Source organism: Mesocricetus auratus, unplaced genomic scaffold, assembly GCF_017639785.1.
Source record: "Mesocricetus auratus isolate SY011 unplaced genomic scaffold, BCM_Maur_2.0 Super-Scaffold_100018, whole genome shotgun sequence".
Taxonomy (NCBI): domain Eukaryota; kingdom Metazoa; phylum Chordata; class Mammalia; order Rodentia; family Cricetidae; genus Mesocricetus; species Mesocricetus auratus.
Window position 1 is genome coordinate 45,165,102 of NW_024429199.1, and position 21,611 is coordinate 45,186,712.

At 45.2% G+C, this 21,611-nt stretch overlaps 1 protein-coding gene across 6 annotated transcripts in view; it reads right to left on the minus strand.

Moving 5' to 3' along the window:
- The window catches only part of Prkn (parkin RBR E3 ubiquitin protein ligase), a 1,082,502-nt gene that overhangs the window by 434,512 nt on the left and 626,379 nt on the right, over positions 1-21,611 (minus strand). The gene's annotated exons all lie outside the window — the stretch shown is intronic.

Below are 21,611 nucleotides of genomic sequence, written 5' to 3' on the forward strand. Positions count from 1 at the left end.
AAAATGATAGGCAAATTATATAAGCAAAAACACGTGTATCTTTGGATCTTTATTCTCCCCATGCATGTGACACCAGAGAATTGTCTTAATGTGCAGTGATAACTATACTCCCTGGCCAATGCATCCCTTTCCCAGCATGGGTTATGGACTCTGTGCTCACCTACATGTCAGGGGATGTTGACCTCTGCCCCAAAAAGGAGAGCCCTTTGTGTACTTTGTACTTTAGGTGAAAGTGCATTTGATTCCTGGATACTCTCTCCCCTCCACTTGCCTTTGTTTCCACTGAAAATGAGTCACTGGTGGTGATGGAAGAAAGGACTCTGGTCTGTGCTTTCACGGCATTTGTTCTAAAAGCATCTACCAGGAACAGTCTTCAGATCCATATGGACATTCCAGATTGCAAGAATCCAGCAGACTCTTTCCTATGCTGACTGTATGTTCCTAAGATTGCACATTTGAAGAAATATTTTCAGGTAAAACACGAAGCCTTTAACTACCCTGGTAGGATGTGGCAAGAGCAGAAAGCAGGGCTGCACCCCTCTCCTGTCTACCTTCTGTCCTCAACTCCTTAATCAGTTTCTGTAAAATACCAAGAGCTCCAAGTAAGCTTCCATGGTGGGTTGTGTTCCAATCACATTATATTACAAAAGCACCAACCATAACATATAGACGCATAGTCTAAACCAGGCTAGCCAACTCTGCAACTGTGGGGAGTTTGTCATAAACACACAGGTGTGGCCCATGGCCTGGATGGAGAAACAGAATCTCCTTCTTCCAGTTGTCCATTTCAGCATGAGACACATCAGTCTGGACCAGAGCCTGGCTTCTGCTGTATCTGCCCATCAATGCATCTTCTCAGATTAGTGACCAGAGGACTGCAGGTCTCTGGGCACTGGCATTCTCTGAACTAAGTCCCTGGTGTCACAAGTGTGTCCAACTTTTTGAAACATGACATCAACTACAAAGCTCATGCTTGAGGACAGTCCAGTTGGGCTACAAAAATTTCTTATAATAGTTTACAGTTTTGTCTTCTACTTCATTCCTAGCTGTCATGGAGTACACACAGTCTGTGGGCTGAAGGCTAGATAAGCTGATTTAGGATATCCATTTTCTGAATTATTCTAATTTTGAAAACATTAAGTAAAATTAATAACTAATAAAGTTAAAAAGCAGTGATATTCTTTCTGCAAGGTGGACTCTGGCTTAGTCATTCAGGCTGAATGTCTCCATTGTAGGGTGAGCAGCAGTTGTGGAAGGGAGCCTGGGCTCTCCACCTCATGGAGAAAGGTGCAAAGGTGCACACCCCAGTGGGGTCTGTTTTCATTCTAACAACATCACACCCCAGGAACCGGGTAGACTTTGTTTGTTAGATACAATGGAATGACTCTTCCAAATCCAAATGCTCAAAGAATTCATACAGTGATGCTGCAAAACCCAAAATGATTCGGAGAATGGTAGCACTATTCAGCAAGAATGTAAGATGCCTACTTCATGTAAGTTCCATCCATGACTAACACGGCTTTGTAAAGAGAATAAAAATTAAAACGTTCAATTTAAAACAATGCACAGGGCTAGGAATGTACCCAGTGTTGAAGTGCTTGCTCAGTTTGCCTAGCTTGCATAGGACCCTGGAGTTGATTACCAGCAACACACACACACACACACACACACACACACACACACACACACACACACACGTGCACAGATGGGGAGGGTGTAGATAGATCCATGGTATTTGTATGAAATACAAACTTAAATTTGCTACCACAAGTAGCAAATATCAATGCACAGGATTAAGGAGACCCGAGACTTGAGCCAACTTTTCTCTTCTCAGACTCTCAAAAGTGAAGCATTCTAAACAGGGGCAAATGAACATCTACAAAGTCTTCAATCAGATGATACTTACCCAGTTTCTTAAAAAGTCACAGCCCTTTTGAAAGTAAGAGTCCATTAATTTGTTTTGGTTTTCTTGCCTTATCTCTCTGGTAATATCTGCGATTTTTTTAGAAGAAAATCTCCACCCCCAACACAACAAAATGATGAAAATATTCCATTAAAGCCACACAGAAACAGATCAGAATACATAATCTTCCAATCAAATCTTCTTTTGAAAGATGCACAGAAATTTGCCCTGAAGACGTGAGGGAGGAAATGTTACAATATATTCAACACAGAAGGGTTACTGCAGCTCTGGACACAGTACCCTCACTGCATGACTGTTATTATATTTCATATTACCTCCCGAAGATAAAGTACATGGAAAACGATTCTGCTTATATAACTTATCTAGAGTAACGCTGCACATGAAAAAAGTTGTTAACTCCAGCCTGGGCAGTTTTTAGACCAAAGAATGCCATCAGATGATGTGTGGAGGCCAACCATTTCATCGGAGAAAAACACTTCACAAAAGTGGCCACGAGGGGAGTGCTCTGGGAGGAATTTCATTTGCTGTCATGTATAGTAAGAGGCTGAGCAAAGGCATGGAATCCAGAGATTTACAAAGCACACTAATATTGTTGATTCTATCAAAAGAGCTGGACCTCTGCTGTGCAGGGGGGTTTTCCCCACTGATTTGCGAGACATTGGGAGTGACAGTGACCTTATACAGTCACACAGGTTCACTGCTTAACTTGGGGTACAACCCTCAAAAGTCCAACCCAAAGAAACCCAGCTTCAGTTGCTATTCCTTCAGTGAGTTCCCGAATCCTCTCAGGACCACTGCGATGACCGTGTGATGGGCACCTGAGGCTGGAGAATACACCGGCATTCCATGGCCCACAATCACTGACTTAAACCCCCTGACCCAGCTTCCCTGGAGAGGAGAGCCCTGGGGAGGAGGTGGTTCAACAGCGCTGCATGTGGGCATGCGCTGGGCTTTATTCTGTGACATCAAGACGAGGACCAAATGCAAAGGCCGTAGAGCTCACATGTTAAAAATGTAAAGCCTACGTTGTCTCATTAAGTAGTTGTGGTTTGAAAGTAGAGCTTTGGAGCAGAAGCTTTAAAAACAGATGTTTGGAACTGTTTCTGCTTTCTTTTTTGTTTGTTTGTTTGTTTATTTTTAATATGATTGCTTCAGAATTTACTTGTGTCCGTTATGAAACACTCATATATGTGCCTTTTACAAAGTTTAGAAATAACTGTACAGTTTACTTAAAAATATTTCAAGTGAAACATTTCACTGAGGTAGACTGTTGTTTCCATCCTGTTTTTGTTTTTTGTTTTTTGTTTGTGTGTGTCTGTGTGTGTGTGTGTCTGTGTGTGTGTGTGTGTGTGTGTATTGAAGCAAGGATTTTCTCTGTAGCTCAGGCCTGGCCTGGGACTTCTGGCCTGGTCTCCCAGGTGCTAGGATTACAGGCCTGCACGACCATGCCTGACTTTTCAATGAGTTTGAAGTTCCTAGTTAAAACAGCCCACAAAGCCTTGCTTAGTTAGCAGGTGCAATTCAATCAATAGTGTGGTGTCTAGGCAGGCAGTTGATACTGTGGCCCTTCCACGAGGTGATGTGGTTTTGTGAGCTCCCTTCCAATGTCATGAGAGGCAAGGCTGCTAAAGTTCAGAGCAGCCCCCCCTCCACACCTGTCATTCTCCCTATCACACTGAGGCTGACCTCCTTCGTCCCTAGACTCTTCAGTCACACACTTTGTGACTTCAGTGCTCACCTAAAATGCACACCCTTCACACTGGCCTCAAACTCTCCATTCACCCTCAGTGGTTTTCCCTTCCTTTCAGTTTTGCCTTATCCTTTCATGGCCTCGCTGGATCTCAACAGGTTTGCATTCCAGATTGTTTCTCCATTACAGTCACCGCCAGCTGAGTTAGCTTTTCTGGGGCTGGAGAGTCATGGGAGATGGTATTGAATCTGATGGCTTGTGATCATTGGGAGCAAGAGATGGTGGGGAGGGTCTGTAGCAGGACCACAACCCGCATCATCCTTGGGATACTGTGATCACCTCATATGTTAGAGCCCATAAAGATGGGTGTGCTTCATCTTGCCTCGAGGCCAGAGAGTTCAAAACTGTCCTCAGTAAGTCAGAGGACCCAAAGGTTAAGGCTTGGCTATGGCAGGATGTTTCTGCCTTGGTAACAGATGTCTTATCTAAATAACAACAGACTTGGGCTTAGGTGTGTTTACTCTTGACCCTGAAGGCCAAATAACAGGTGTGGCTACTAAATGCCTGGAGGATTAAGGGAAATAAATCTGTTTGCTCCTTATACATGTTAATAGAAATCTTCTGTCATGTCTCCCCTTTTAGGTTGGGTACTTAAGAATGTTGAAGAATAAACTGGAGAAGTTCAGTATTCACTGGATCTCCCTCCTGATTCTATCCTGTGTCTCTGTCTATCTCTTAATGTCTTTATCTATCCTTCCTCAATCCACACTCCCCCTCCCAGACACGATCCGGGCAAGTCAGCTGGATCTGACTGTAGAACCACAAAAATGGTCTCCCACATATGGCGCAGCAACACGGGGCTACCACGGAGGGCGACCACACTCATCCTATACTCAGACCCATCTTTCTGTAACCCCACGGCAGCCCTGTGTTCTCATCACTCTCTCTCCCTTGGCCTCCTCCCTGTCAGAGTTGGCACTGCGTCTCTTTTGCTTTGCTGGTTCATTCTTACTTCAAAGTCTCCTTGCAGACATGGTTGAATAAAGCCATGCCCTGCTGCCTTGCTCTGTGATGCTAGAGGCTACTTTGGGGAGACCAAAATTTACATTCTTACCAATGTGCCTGACTTTGAAAGTAAAAAGTGAAACTTCTAGTCTTGCATGAAAAACTGTACTTGGAGATAAAATTGGGCAGAAAAGATTTAAAAATACATAAGATATGGTGGATTACAAAATATAGCCAATCTCATTTTGCCTGGTAAAAAGAAAAGGCTAGAAAGCAACACTGAGTACGAGGCTAGAGAGCCTAAGAATCAGAATCTTCAAAGGCCACAGAGGAATGTTTCCTCTTCAAATGTTGGAATGGGGTGAGATAATAAATTCTGAAAAGTTCACAGGAAATCTATGCGTGAGCACTGACTGTAACTCTCTTCACAGCTGCCACAAACTAGAGTCCCAATGTCCTAAATGTTCTTCAGGGAGAAGCATTGGTCAGACACACGCCAGTGCTGGCACACTTCACTGTAGAGCCATCAGGGATACTGCAGCAGAGGGCAGTGTCAAAGGCACTGTGCCGAGTGCAGCAAGTCCTAAGTGTCACCCACTGTGTGCCTCATTGTCTTATGAAGAGAGAGCTGCAATGCAGGAGCCTGGCCCATGACTCCACGAGTTGGGAACAAGAGAAGGAATACCTAAGGGGCCCAGCAGTGGGGATGTGGATGAAGGGATACTTCTCCATGCTGGTTATGGTGGTGGACATATTGGCTCATGCATGTTCTAGAATTCAAATGCAGTTTTACAAATAAAAACACCAATGGATGCTTAGCCAATCAGAAAATAGTACTGAGGGGAAAAAAAGCATTCAAACCGCAAACTTTCCCATTCAGATATTTGTGAAATGGTGTAAAATGCTTGAAAGACTAGAAAGCCAAAAGAAATTGCTAATTAGAGCTAATGAGAAAACAGAGCTCCCAATTAGCAGTGATTTCTTTAAAAACAATATTTAAAGGGTATAGTATATGCGTGGCCAAGAAACTTAAAGTAAGATACAGTAAAGTAATTTTACAATCCTCCAAAATCAAAGGTTTAATAAATTAATGTGTGTATATATATATTTGAAAGTCCATGTGCTCCAACATCAGCATAAGTTGGGGTCCTCAGGGCCTCTCCATCTGACTGCGGGGTCAGCTCACTTCTCATCTCGGCTCTCCAGTTCCCAAATTCTATTATTCTGCCCTTTTCCTCCTGTGACTGTAAAGCAATGGGTGATTTATCCGTTTGAATCCTATGAAAATTGGTTCTTATTTTACAGTACTGCAAAAGTGCTGTCTGGTTTTCTATCCTGTAAAGAGCCTTTCCTCCAAAGATGCTATTTTCCAACATCAGATTTATTCCTGAAAGAGTCCCTCTTCTCGCTGCCAATCTCATTTAGGCTGGCAAACTTTCTTCTTTCCCTTTGGGATGAAGCAGAGCTTAATTCATCTCAGACAATATTTGGTGTATGACAGCCATGGCTCCTGGCATCCCATCACACTCAGTTTTGCAATGCACAGCCTCTACATATTCCAGGTATTTGAGATGGGGGTAAAAAAATCCAGAATGTCTACAGGGAGACAAAAAAACCGTTAAGATCTTTAGTAAGTTGGTGGCTCCCCCTCCATTCTAAAGTACTTAGTTTCAAATGAACAAAATGCCTATTATAAAATTAATTTGGATTACCTATGCCAAGCTTTCTGCTATACATATTGTTTTGGGATAGGAGTGCTAAATCTCTACTGGAGATGCACATGGTTCATTAACAGTCCTGCAGTAGTTATGTAATATCCTCTCTCCAGTACCAGGGTAAGTTAGCATTAAGGAAATGACTTAGAGCAAGAGACAGATCTCCTTAGACTCCAGAGCATGCAGTCAGAGGGTAAAGCTTGACATGACCAGGGGGGCAGAATAAATATGGTCATGCAGTACATGGGAGGCTTGAGCAGCTCAAACAGGTTAACTGCCTTTGCTTAAAAAAATACATACTCCCCCACACTTGTGCAAGCAACCCTAATCAATCACTGTAGCCCGTGAACAACTAAGTCCTTTGTAAAAAGCAATTGATAAACATATAATTTAACTCAAAGCAAATATGCAGAGCAACATTTGGTGTTCATTTAATGAACAATGAGTAAATGAGGCTGTCTGTGCCAAGACATTCCAAATTTTCTGCTTTGAAGCAGGTGTCCTTACCTTTCAAGGGATTTCTATTCTAGAATTAGAGTTGCAATTGGTTTGTTTGGTACATCCCTTTTATATACAGTGCTTTCTGAAAAAAAGACTATTTTAGGGAGTACATTAAGTTATGATGATGTTGGGGAAGCACCTACATGTGGTCTTATTGCATGTTCTGAATAAAGGAAAACGGCTATATGATGGTATTTATGACCAGATTAGTTCCAACACTAATGAGAGACCAAAGGTGTGGTTTTAAGTTGCCAAGACAACCCACGCTATCTTGTCTTCCTCATTTACACCTGCGGACAAACACAATACTCAGACCGTAAGCTCCTTGACTCCAGCTCTCTTTTCCTGATGCAAAAGGAAAAGGCAGAGTGCAGTGGAGTTTGCCCTTCCCAAAGAGCTGGCTACAGGGGCACTGATCATGCTTCAGCCTGCATCCTACAAGCCTGAACTTGTCACTTGGCCTCACAGTTATACAGGAGCCTGGATAGTGTAGTGTTTGCTTCCTAAATATCAAGTGACCGTCTGATTATGCTATGAACATAATGCTGTTGGGGTGAGAAACCTTCTACAGAGTACCACTTACACACCTTACACTTACAGACATGGCTTTATTCTTTGAAATCAAGATTTCTTGTTAGTCCAAGCTGGTATTTCAATGAAGGGAAACATTAGTTTCAAAGGAGCCGAAGTTCAGAGGATGAAAGACAGGTGTGCTCTATCCCAGGGGACCAGAGATTTAGTTGAACATTGCCTTGAAGAAGAGCAGAGATATCTAGAGATACCTTGAAGTTAAATGAGCAGACCTCCCATATCTGAAGACCAGATATAAAAAGCATAGAAATTCTGAGATCAGGGGGAGCCTGGCAGTTCCCAGTGGCTTCTGGACATACCTAATTTTCCTATATGAGGTACTTTTATCACTTCTAAAAAATCAGTAAAATAATGTGATGACAGAATCTGTATTGCTCAGTGTGTTATAAGAAATTTGGAAGCAAGTGGCTATCCCCGACTCCACGGCTGGGCAGTCAGCAGGGATGGCAAAGGCTGTCTCTGTCTCTCTGTCTCTGTGTCTCTGTCTCTGTCAATGTGTGTGTGTGTGTGTGTGTGTGTGTGTGTGTGTGTGTGTAAGGTGTATCATTGCCCTGGAAACTGAGCTTGCTCCCATCAAGACTACACAAATGTATAGCTAGGAAATTTGGCAATATAAACAAAGCATTAGGTAAACAATGTTGTGTCAGGAGGTGATCTAGGAAAACTGAGGTGCATATGAGCAAAATTTTATGATTAAATATTTTTAAATACTGTAGGGTTTTACAGGAGGCAAATACACAATCCACACTCTTTTGTGGGGAGGTGAGAGGGAGCTCAGGAGCAAATGATGCCCCAACACAGCAGTTTAGTTTATGGAATGCAGAGCGCTTGCTGATCTGAGGACTCATGGGATGCAGATGCAGGTTATCCCTGATGTTTATAAATGCTGAAGTAGAGCTGTGGATAAGGTAGAAACATCTCTTGTTTAACATGCCCCCTGACAGAGACAGTATCTCCACAAGGGATCGAACCATCCTGCTGGCATTTACCCTCGGGAGGTCTGTCTTCATCCATTCTAAGCAAAGTTGATTCATGGTAGGGCTGGGGAATGGAATTCCAAATCACAGGAAATGATATATACGGCATTTGGGAAGTGATCACTTCACTTTTCAAACATTTTGTTTCCTACAATGTCATTCTACAGCAAGCTTGGCTCCATTTCCAAGGTGATGCCCTCAAGGTCTTGTTTTCCTGGGCAGGATCACTTTCTACCAGGATGCTGGACAGCCAGGGGACAGAAAATGAAGTGGACTCCTATGATCTAAGGTCAGTACATATCAACCCATCCAAAGGGACTCTTCATCCTGGCCAGATAGTGAGAGCTCACACTGCCACCAATTGCTGGGGTAACTGAGAACTCATATTGCCACAAGTTGACAGGGTAACTGAGAACTCACACCGTCACCAGTTGCCAGGGTAAATGAGAACTCATACTGCCACCAATTGCAGGGGTAACTGAAAACTCACACTGCCACCAGTTGGCATGGTAAACAAGAACTCACACCGCCACAAATTGCAGGGGTAAATGAGAACTCACACTGCCACCAGTTGGCACGGTAACCGAGAACTCACACTACCACCAATTGCCAGGGTAAATGAGAACTCACACTGCCAACAATTGCCAGGGTAACTGAGAACTCACACTACCACCAACTGCCAGGGTACCCAAGAACTCACACTACCACCAATTGCCAGGGTAAATGAGAACTCACACTGCCACCAATTGCTGGGGCAACTGAGAACTCACACTGCCAACAATTGCTGGGGTAAATGAGAACTCATACCACCACCAATTGCCAGAGTAACTGAAGGCAATGGGAATTAAAGATGTTGTATGGCTGGCTGAACTAAGTCAGTCCTCTGGACTTAAAAGCAGGTGAGGGGGTGTTAGTCAGCCCCAGGAGCTGCACTTCAGCCTTCTCTGCCCTCTGCTCTTTCTCTGGTGGCCTCAGCACCGAGATCACTGATGTCCCTGAAGAGCTACAAGGCACAGCTCAAGAGTGGCTTAAAAGCACCCTGCTGTGGAGGCACTTTTCAAAGCGAAAAGGCGCTCTAGTTGACAGGACGTTAAAGCTGAGACAGAAACGAGCCCTGTGAGTTTGTTCCCACCTTCCAGCTTCCTGCCGCTCGCTGGGTGGACGAAACTGGAGAGACGTCAGTGGTAAAAGAACGACTGGTTTGCCAGGTAACTGAGGGCTTCCGGGTCCCAGAAGCCGGGGTCCCATTCATATACTCCAGTTTTCTGAAAGGCCTCTGACTGTCAGCAGCTTTGTCAAAGCCCCCTGAGCACTAGATGTTTCCAAAGGGATTTCAAGGACTGCAAACCTCAAACTAAAGCACATGCACGCACGCACACATGCACGCACACACGCACACACACATGCATGCGTGCCTTTATAGGGAGAGACAAATGCATCTTTACTGCCATCATTTAGGTTACTCACAAACAAAAGTTTTAAAGTGCCTCGACCACCCATGGAGAAAGAAGCTAGTGCTAACTGCAGAGACTGCAACTCCCCGTAGAGAGACCTACGATGTGACTTGGGGTTGTGGGTGGGGAGCACAGCTGGCTCCTAGGAGATACATACATACCAGTGTGTGCTCTTGAGGCAGGCACCCTTCATGTCTTCCAAGTGTTCTTGGAAAACCTTAGGAAGGATTTGCTTCTGAATCCCCAGTCCACTTCCTGGGCTTCCCATCCCTGGATGGCTCCGTCCCTGCCTCTCAAAGGACAGATGCTTGAAGTTTGAAGTCAGGCAAGCAATTCTTGTGATGTGAACATGAATCTTTGACATTCTGGAGTGCTTTTGTTTGAACAGCTCTAAGATAACAGTAATCCAATAACACTGATCGCCATCTAGACAATGACTCTCATGGCAGGAAGCGGCAATTTGTTCAAGATGTTCCATGAAGATGTATCTCTCCAGGTTCCTCTTTCTAAGTGTCAGGTCAAATATGGCCTTTCATTAGTGACGCCCAGCAAGGGCACTGGTGGTCCCTTGTCACCAGTATTGTGTGGAGTTACTTGTACAGTGAAGAGCTATGAAGTAGTGTAGTGACCCTGGGTGATGATCCCAGCCACAGCAGCACTGACTCTGTGAAGTGTCACTGGCCTGTCCCCTGGGAATATCAGTCAGCTCTATTCTCTTCAGGAAGAAGACAGCAAAGAGGATACTGTTCACAGTGGATACTGGGCGGACCCCTCTCAGTGGATACTGGGCAGAGCCCTCACAGTAGATACTGGGCGGAGCCCTCACAGTAGATACTGGGTGGACCCCTCACAGTGGATACTGGGCGGACCCCTCACAGTGGATACTGGGTGGACCCCTCACAGTGGATACTGGGCGGACCCCTCCCAGTTCGCATTGTCATGCCCATTCTTACTATGGAAGGAGGATGGGTGTACTCCAGAGCCCCGGACAAGGTCCTTCTCATCTGATCTGAGTCTTAGTTTCTGTGGAAAGTTGGCTGGTCATATCATCTACCACCCAGAGCTTCTGTGGGGGCTAAAACAAGATGCTGCTGGTGCTTGGCAAAATCAGCTCAACAGACAGACAGTGGTAACCATGTCCAACGTTAGCTACCAGTGAGCAGGAGATGATGACATCTCGGGGTTCAAGAGGAGCAGGATTTTTCTGGTTCTGTAACTATGTTGATTCTGAGACTCGTGCCAGATGTTTGTGCCTTTCTTGGTAAACTGTGTCACTATAGAAAGAACCGTGTAACTCATGTCTGTATTGAGGAATGTTTAGATATACTGTATGCCCCAAAGAAGAAAACAGTGAATTCCTCTTGAATGAATGTATTCAATCAAAGCCACACTCATGATTGGTTGGACTCTGGCAGGTTTTGTGTGCTCTACATGGTGTGAGCTGTGCTGTCTGTCGGTGGCGAGTCTGCCCACTCTCCACGAGCCCTGCTGCACTCCTTGCTTTCCCCACCAGCCCTGCTATGAGCTGCTGGAATCTGTCTGTGGCCATCACACGCAGTGACTTCCTGTTTGCCCTCCCCTCTCTCTCCTCAGTCACCCCTTTCTTCAGTTCTCACCACTGCGTGTTCCAGACGCTGCAGTTGTCTCTTAGTTCTCGCTCCTGATTTCTGGTCAGACAAGAGCTGACTGGAAACTAAGCTTCCTCAGTAGTAGCTATGAAATTACCTGTAGAGACACTCACAGTTCTATTCATTGTTTCCTAAACTAGAATCAAACTCATCAGGATGAGATCCAAACCTCTATCTTCATTTTGGTGCCCACTTATTTCTCACAGCTCATTGTTTTTTTTTGTTTTTTTGTTTTTTGTTTTTTTTGGTGCCTTTCTCAGACGCTCACCTCTCTCTCTTCCTTTGCTTCACCCTTCTCCTTTAGAGACAGTCCTGTCACGGGTAGTTCAGGCTGGCCATCCTTTGCCTCTGCTTCCCCACACACTAGCGTTGGAATTACAGGTGTGTGCTGCCCTTCCTTAGTTAGCATATTACATACTTTCTAATTGTAAATCTTGCTTTGTCCTTGTATTTCTCTGTAGCCAGAAACATGCTCCTCTGGGGATCTTCGTCCATGAAACACTTTTCCTTTGGTGTCCTATGTGAGACTGTGCTTTCTTCATGCAAATGGTTCTCGGATGAGCCTTCCACATGGCAGTCCGTCCTAGCGACTGTTCTTAAATGTTCTTACAAACACAACCTTATCAGCATGTGGCTTGGTGTATTGCTCAATTCATTATAAAGTATTATCGATAGGCATCAGAATATGAGTAACTGGTTAATTGTGTCTCATTCACTTAACGCTGACATTAGTTTCCTCTGTCCCCAAATCTGTGTATTATTTGAGAAGAATTAAAGCCAACTACAAAATCTGAAGCGGTAACAGATGTTATCTATGAAGACAAGACTACCTTTTACACTATAACAATGCTATTTTATGGAACACTTATTTGGCACTATTTTTAAAACCTTTTTATTGATCTTTCTTATATTTGGTGGCTTTCATGGCCAGCGAAAACTTTCCAGAGGAAATATTGCTGAGAAGAAAGAAAAAGAAAGGTATCGTAGGGCCTTTCATTTCTCTGCCACAGCAGGGAAATTTAAAAATCGAATGCCAACTCTAGCTATTAGACACCCTGATAAAAATCTCCCTCCAACTTCACTAAGCCGGGCAATTTTTCTGTCTCCTCCTCTGGTACAGTAGTCAGCTCTAAGAGGAGCTGCAGAGAGAGGTGGCATGAGAATGAACACATTCCTCAGGACTGGCTTCGGAGCTAGCGCTTGCTCACTGCAGCTCGACTTGCTTGTCCTCTGAGGGTAGCGATAAGATGGGGAGAGAGCCACTGGGCACCACCTGAAGACCCAACTCCCAGTGCAGCTCCTAGAGCAGGGAGACTGCACAGCTTGTCTGCTGACAGGCGCTTCCTCCGCAGTAACTAGCTGGGGTGTTTCTTAGTGCCATCGTGAATCGTTGTTGAACCTGTATTTCAGTGGATATGTGACCAAATGCATAGTCTAAAGAGATGCGTATTCCCTTCCCCTTGACTGTCTGACTATTACAACAATGATGCCCCAGATGTAGGGATTTCCCTAGGAATCTCACGATAGGGGAAGGAGAAGGTTACACCCTGGTACCAGGTAGAGTAGGCTTTCTTCCAAAAAGAGGTCATGCTTAGTTCTGACAACTTGTCAGACAGCCTTGTGGGAGACAAGATGACGGTGGGTCAGTGATGGGTAGGACCACACTTGCCCATGTCTGCCAAGTTTTGTATACATCTTGCCCTAAGCATAAACCTCATGTCAATACTCTGTAGATAGGCAAAGGTATTGCTGGACTTCTCTGTTCCTTTCCAATGGGGCATGTTGACAATCCCCTTCTCTGCTTTTCCCTGTTACTTGTCCTTTTAACTGGCCTATTGAGGACAGGTGGCTGAACCTAGGCTTGAGGGCCTTGTATGGCTCATGCTGGTATTCAAGCAATTCTGATAACAGAATCACAAACTAATGAGGAAGAACACAGGGTGCGGGGAGCGGGCAGGAAACAGAGTGTGAAGAAAGGCCTCTTGGAGAAATTGAGCGGCAAGGGAGGATTTATCTGGGTAAATGGGTTTGGTGGGACTAAAGGACACACAATCACTGCTGTTGGGATCCCAGGAAGTCAAGAGACTGGAAGCTGCCTTGTTATCAGAATGAGGTGACAATCTGCTCCACAGTCCAGGAAGAAAGGGCACGATGGTGATGAGTCCGCCTGATGGCACGGAAATGTAATGGGGAAAATAAAAGTCTCCAGCTAAGCAAGATGACAGGAAGCCGCAAGCAGTTCCCACAAGAAGGGGACTCAAACCCATCCCTACCCTATTGTCTTATGAAAACTGGGAACTGGATAGCTGCCTGACCTGCCAGTCGTAAATCCCCCTGCCCATGGATTATGTGGCCAGAAGCTCAGGCCCACGAGCAGCTATAACAAGATCTGCAGCTACTCCCTTGCCTGGAGAGGACTGGGAATCAGAGAATCTCTTGTCCCGCCAGTCTTAAAACTAGCCCCTAGCCCACAATCACAGCTTCCAATCTCAGGACTCTCCCTCCCCTTTTTCCCTTTAAAAGCTTCTCTTTGGGGCTGGTGGGCATCTCATTTCCTCCACCATGGAAAGAGATCCGAGCTGGCCAGCTTGACTAAAAGAAACCTTTTGCACTTACATCAGAAGTGTCGACTCCTTGGGTTAGTCTCTGGCATTCTGACAACCTGGCATAATAGGCATCAGTTGACAAAGGAAGACGACTATAAGATGATGAGAAGATTTAGCTCTCAGATTCTTTTGGGAGATTCTAGCCTTATATTTGAAACAGAAAGGGTTATACAAGGCTAGAGCGTGGTTTTCACTTCTTTTTACACTTTTCCCATGCAGCCTCAGGCTGTGATCCCATTGTCTACTGGACGGCCACAGGCTGATGTTCTGCCATCTCTGAGCTCGGCTGCCACGTCTTGTCTCTTGGGACATTCTTCCTGGGTGTTCTGAGCCCTGATGCTCCTCATAAGAGGCCAGGGACTGGTCTCTCATCACAGCCTAGAGTAAAATCCATACCTCTCCTCCATCTTTGATAAACTAGCGATCAGACATGCAAGCGTCTCTGCCAGCCAGTTACCACCAAGCAGCTAAAGAAATGCTGTGGAGACTCCACACCCAAACGGTGAAGTAAGAAGAGCGCGGTGGGTGAGAGGAGCCATACTCTGGGAAGGTTTGCCATGTAGCAGAAGATAAGTGAAACAGGGTACAGAAACCAGAACTTCGGGGGCTGGGAGAGGCCACGTGATCACAAACCCTTGTTTTCATGTGCCACCCTCTTATACATGATTCTAAGATGCCGTTACCCCCATCTGTGACACTCTTCACAGTCCTCCTGCTACGGGGTCTACCTTCTCTTCCTGTTGGCCTATTTTAATGCATAATGCTTAAATTTAATCTGGAATAATGGGAAAACATCATTGTGCTGGACCTGTTTTCTGGACTTTTTGTTGTTCTGCAGAGTGCACAACATTCTTAGAGGGCATAACTCATCACGTGCAATACAGAGGATGGCTTTGGCACGCTCTCACTGGTGCAGAGTTCACAGTGGATCACACACAGAGTGAAGCATCTGGAAACCCCACCAGTGACAGGTGGCTGTTCTTCTCTGAGTGGTGGTTGTTGTCAGTATCTCTAATGCTTGACCACAAAGTTGCTAAACCATAGCTCAGAGACACAACAGTCATGTAGGTGTCTCCATTGTTACAGGAAGGTCATGGATGTTGCATTGAACCCTGCCCATGACTCTGTGGGCCTGGAAACTTGATTTGGTTTTAAATTTGAATTGTAAAACATACCCACATGGCATGCTGAAGGACTGGTTCCTTGATCATTCTTGTGATGCTCCAAAAAGGTGGACCTGTATGTTTCTCTGTTTTGGGATCATTTTTCTTCTCTAGGAAGAGGCACACTTTCATTAGTGATGCTAATGAACTCAAGTATTTAACTGATTAATTATCAAAGTAGTGCCAATGTCAATGAGAAGTCACAGCTAGGGGCAATATGTGGCAGATTTTTAAAAAGCATTTTGCCTTCACGCTACATGGTCTTAGAAGCGTGCATTTCCCCTGCTTTGATAAGTTATGCTGCTTGTGGTATATGCAATGTCTTCAAGTTCTATAGATAAAGCTTTTATCATCTACTGTGTCTTCAGTTAAATCAAGACCCAATCTCTCATTATTGATTTTTGAGAAGGATGACTACAGCAAAGCGACTTGTGAAGAAGGGAGAGGTCCCACAAATGCCCCATCACTCACACTTGTAATACTTCAAGCTGTCTTACATCAGCTAATTTTCCAGTCAAACTAAATCTGTGAAGCTAAAATATTACAAATGAATCATAATGAGCAATCAGATTAGTCTGGTGGAATGAGCCCTCTAAATTACCAAGTGTTCCGCTTGGGGAAGTTTCGGAAAGGGTCCTTATGCACAAGAACGGGAAACGGCTCACAGGTGCCAGGACATCAGGACCACTACAACCAACAGCACTTGCGAACTGTTCCTGTGTATTGCCTAGCATTGCTCTTCGTGGCTCAGGCACACTGTTCGTAGGTACCTCCCAGCAGTTCCCAAGAACACATCTACCTTATCTTCTTCCTGTAGCTGAAGAAGTAGAAGCAGGGAGGGCCACTCTCAACACAGTCACCGTGTGAGAATGCTGTGGTTATTGCGGGTCACACACGACTGATCGCTAAATGGGTGTTTCCTGGCTAAGACTGTGGAGTCGCTGCTGGAACTGGCATGTCACTTTGGCACTGGACAGAGCTAGTTACATAGACAGAGTTTACACAGGGTTTGCTGAGTTGCATTAAATCTTCATGCCCGTGAGGTCTTAGTTACAATGGTTTAGCATCTTGGGGAGCCCTCTGAGGTTACAGCAGTACTGAGGTGGTGGCCCATTTGCCATTGCAGGTCTGGCAAAAAGACCAGGACAATATCTGAAAGTGACTCCCAAGTAGTGTGAGCCCAGTGTAACCCAGGGTACCTCTGACTGACGCTAATTCACAGGCTGAAGTCAAGGGGAAGACTTAAGACTTCCTTGCCGGTGAGGTCTCTTCCTTGAGGTTGGCAGCTGGCTTCACAGCAGTTCTTGCTACCTGTGAGGCAGGTGGCATGGCTGTCCTTCGCCTACAGCAGAGGCAGTGACCATATGATGTTTTAGAGTGGGGAAGCCGCCATAAATCAGCCAAAAATGGGAGATTATGATGAAAATACAAGCAATGAGGACAACACCAGCATAGAGTCCTTACTGTCCCCAAACAGACTGGCTGGGAACACCTTCTGGTGGTGAGAATTGCAGAGTGCCAGGTGAGTCCATCTTTGTGACAGTTAGGAGACATCCCATTAGAGGACAGACACTTTCCCAAATCTGATGCTAATGCCATGCTGAGGGGGATGCTGAGGATGGTAAAAGCTAGGTTGTAGCTTTGTGCATTTATAAAATATTCATCAGGGGCTCTGACCTTGAGAAGAAGGAGATCCAAGCAAAGCTGTACAGTGTTTACCTCTGGGAACTGGGATCCATGGAAACATTTATCTCTTAATATATATTTTTCCATTTACCAAAATGGCGCACACCATCTTTATCAACATAAACTCCTCTCTTGACGCCTCGTCCTTCTCTTCAGTCTATCAAAACATTACCCGGTACTTTTCAATTAGTTCAGAGCCACCAGACGCTCACTGAATGCATGCTTTCCATTTCTCTAAGCAATTTATGTTCCCCACTTATCTACAGATATGTCTCGAAGTCTGGCTATTTTCCAGACATTGGACTCCGAGTGTATTGTAGAATTGAGTACAGGAGGGAAGGAATATATTAAAAAATACAGATAAATGGAATACTTAAGTGAATTCAGGGAAAGCAGAACAAATTTAAAGCGTGAGTTCTCAAGAAAGCCTTTCTGGAAATGACGGCAGGTAAACATGGCCGTTCACAGAATAGATGGGACTTGGATTTATTGAAATGGAAGTAGAAGGAGCCAATGAAGGGGGAGCAGGACCAGGAAGGCAGAATGTGGGTCTCTGGGTCTACTGACAAAACACAAGGCCTGGACTGGGCTCACTGTCAAACTGAAATGAGAAATCACACACAGTAAAGTTACTAATAAAAGCCAAAAGGCAGCTCAGAGCTGGGGATGTGGACATGTGGCTTGGGGGTGTACCCCTTGTCCGTCAAGAACAAGGCCTTGGGTTGGAGTCTTAGCAGTGCTGAAAGAAATGATGACAAGGAAGCAGCCCAGATAACTGGACAGGGGGAGAGAGAGACATGGAGAATGTGCAGGGCTCAGAGGGATACCAAAACAGCCATCTCTAAGGAGGATTTAAATCAGGGCCAGACACATGCAAGTTTCAGTACAAAGAGGAGGGAGTGCCATCCCTCTCCTCTCCTTCATCCCCAGATTATCGACCCCCTCGTGTCACGTGTGGGCCGTCACAAAACTCCCAGAACTGCACATCCACTTTCTGAGATGGTCCAGGTTTTAAATATTCCCCTCCATTTCTCTGGTAAATAGCCCATGTCCAAGTTTTTGGATAGAAAACTAATAGCATTTCGATGCATAAGTCTACATAGCAGTGAGAATCTGATTTAAACAGAGGGAGGTTTCTTATAGAAGATACATGTTTTAAATCAGATACTAATGGGAACAGCGCTTCTTTAGAAACCCATCTTAGCCACATGGGGCATAATGCTTTCCCACAAGTGGCTTGCTTGTCTGTCTGTCTATCTGCCTGTCTGTCTGTCTGCCTGCCTGCTTGCCTGCTTGTCTGTCTGTCTGTCTATCTACCTACCTATCTATCTATCATCTATCTATCTGTCTATCTATCTATCTATCATCTGTCTGTCTATCTGTCTGTCTGTCTATCTGTCTATCATCTGTCTGTCTGTCTGTCTGTCTGTCTGTCTGTCTGTCTGTCTATCTCTGTAGTGCTGGAGATTGGATCCAGGGCCTCTGCATGGTAGGAAAGCTCTCTACCACCAAGCTACATCATTCCAACCCTTTCAACACAACTTACCATCGAGAGGTGCAGTGGTAATGTTTCTCCCTCTCCAGTTAATTATTTGTGGAGCTTCTTCAAAAGGCCCCTGCAGCACTCATGGCTTCTGTTCTCGCCTCAGAGAGCTGACCCTGCAGCCAAGCCCAGCAAACACGCTAAGTGGAGAATTAGAGCATGTAGCGCCTGAACCAGGCTCTCTCCAAATGCTGCCTTCTCCAGGACACAGAGGTAAATCCCTGCATGCCCACGTAGCTACAGAATATGAGGAGCAAACTTCTCCTCTGACTTGGGCATAAGAAGAATAGAAGGTGTTCATATGTGAACACTTCCCCCGAGGTGAAGTGCTTCCTTTGCCACCCCAGCTCTAGCACCCCCCAGCATGAGGAACAGGTTCCCAAAAGCTAGCTCGAGTGCCAAGGACAGGTCCTGACCCCACTGCTAGGAGCTCCACAAACAGACCAAGCTACACAACTGTCACTCACATGCAGGGTCCCATGCTGGCTTCCTAGCTGTCAGTACAGAAAACCAGGCTATAATCCACAGCCCCAGAGAGGCTAGGTAACAAGGGGGCCCAAAGAGGGACACATGGATTTCCCTAAGAAGGAGAAATAGAAGAGATCTTCTGGGTAAACCTGGGGTGGACAGGGGCTTAAGGGGGATGGGAACTTGAGGGATCCTGTGGAGTGGGTTGGGGACCAGGCAGAGGGGGAGAGCAATGAAAGAGATGTTGGGTGGGTCTTGATGGGTGGAATTTCCAGGTAGGGAGAAACCTGGTGACAGGGAAACTCCCAGAAATCTACAAGCATGAGCCCAGCTAAGACTCCTAGAAATAGTGGAGAGGATGCCTGAACTGGTCATCTCCTGTAATCAGATTGGGGGCTACCCTAATTGTCATCAGAGAGCCTTCATTCAGTAACTGAAGGAAACGGATGCAGAGATCTATGGCCAGGCTCTGGGAGTCTTGCTGTAGAGAGGGATGAGGGATTATACAAGCCAGGGTCAAGGCTTATCAAATCTTAATCTATGTAATTTCTGTCCCACTGGGTAAAATGAAGACCCAAGAGTGGTTTCGTGTCTCCAACGACAAGATCAATTACACCCATAGGAGTAAATGCGTTCTTGGTACAGGTGAGTTGCCCTCACTGAGTGGGTTTGGGCAGACACCAATCACGTGTTACCAAACCTGGGCCTCTCAGGATGGAATTTTCACAAATACAGTTCAGATGGTGACAATTCCCAGGCTCAGTGCTTGAGTCTTTGGGGCTTACGTGTGGACAGGTCTGAGCTGGTTGTTTCGCTTCTTTCTTCTACTGACACAATCGTCTTGAGCTCTCTCCAGGTTGGCTCTTCAGCCCCTTCACTGCCTCATTGACTGAGTTTTCTAAGATGCCTTGCCTTTTCATATCTGGCTACCAACTCTTCTTTCTGGAATTTTCCGTCATAGCTTCTGTTTTCCTTTACGTTTTATGTCAATCCTTCTTTTTAAGGCAAAACATTTCCAGGCCTCTCCTGTTCTTCCCAGACAATGTTTTGTATTCACTCTGAATTCCCTGTGTCTTTTGCTTTGCTGACATACATTGACTTTTTCTGACATTTGTGCTGCACAATAACAGTTTTCAGGAAAGACACAAAAATCTCAGAACCCTTCATCTTCGTACACAACCATACTTGTTTACATCCTTCTTGACTGGGTACTGGATTCTAGATTGAAGACCACTTCTCCTGTTGCCTGGCTTCTGGTGCTAACACCAGAGCCCCAGTAACGTACTGGGAGGGGTCTGGATGTGGTTTTGGTTGAGCCTAAGAGGCCACTTGAGGAAACAGGCTGGGGTCCTGCCCACAACCAGGAGGATGCTACCCTGTGCTGCAACACCATCTTGGTTAGATGATGAGGAATATTCATTGCATGACCTTCTTCTGCTGTCACCGAGACAAATTTGTAGAGTTATAGGGAAATGTGTGCCTTGTATCGTGATTTCCTCTGTGGGACATGATGTTGAGTATTGTTACTCTTGTTTTGCTCTGCTTTTATAGACTAAACACCGTGATTTCATTCTTTTAAGAGGATTAGTTTTTTTTTTTTTTTGCTGATTCTGGAAGAATCTCATTGGTTTAGGAAAACCTTTGCTATGATTTGAGTTAAAATGAGGCTAAAACTCAAAGGGCTTTGCCTCTGTGGGAAGAAATGAAGTTAACAGGGGATTATCTTTATGAATTATCCATTTTTGAGGCAACTGCTATCTTGATAAATATCCTGCAAAATAGCCATGCCTTAAATGTGTGGTCTTTATGCACATGGGTTTATCTTCTATATTTATATGGGGATTTTGCTTTGAATTTTCATTTACCAAGTTACTCTTAACTTCAGTATCCATATTCACATTTACATGTCTACTTGAATGCTTAAGATAAATTTTGTGTCATTAATTTAGTATTATCACTGAACATTGGGCTCAAAGACAGAACAGCAGCTGGACAGCATAAAAGACAACATGTAAGTGACATAGCATGTGAGCTAGTTTGGTCCACAGTTTCAACGTGTGTTCACTGAGACTGAAAAGACCACACTCTTGAGTGCCTAGTGTGGGAAAGGGGTTTACAACCACACGGTTATCAGAGCATGAAGGACGAGCAATGGACGTGAAACTGGAAGCTGGCGATTTGTAAAACATGGGTGAGTAACAGCACTTGGCCAGCTCGGCTCTGAACTATCAGGGGTCCGTGGAGCATGTGACAGTCACCAGGACTGGTTAACTGCATACAGGGCACACTTGAGAGAACCTTCCAGACCAATATATGAGATCTGTTTACATGAGCCAGGCTCTTCTAGTGAAAACTTCTGGTGTATCTCATCCTTTCTTCCCATCCTCACATGACCAGTCCTTTCCTCCCCCCCACACACAGTCAGACCTTTCCTCAACTCTCTCACACAGTCAGTCCTTTGCCCTCCTCACACAGTCAGTCCTTTCCTCCCCCTCACACAGTCAGTCCTTTCCTCTCACACAGTCAGACCTTTCCTCCCCCTCACACAGTCAGACCTTTCCTCCCCCTCACAGTCAGTCCTTTCCTCCCCCTCACACAGTCAGTCCTTTCCTCCCCCCTCTCACACAGTCAGTCCTTTCCTCCCTGTTGGGGGGAAGTCC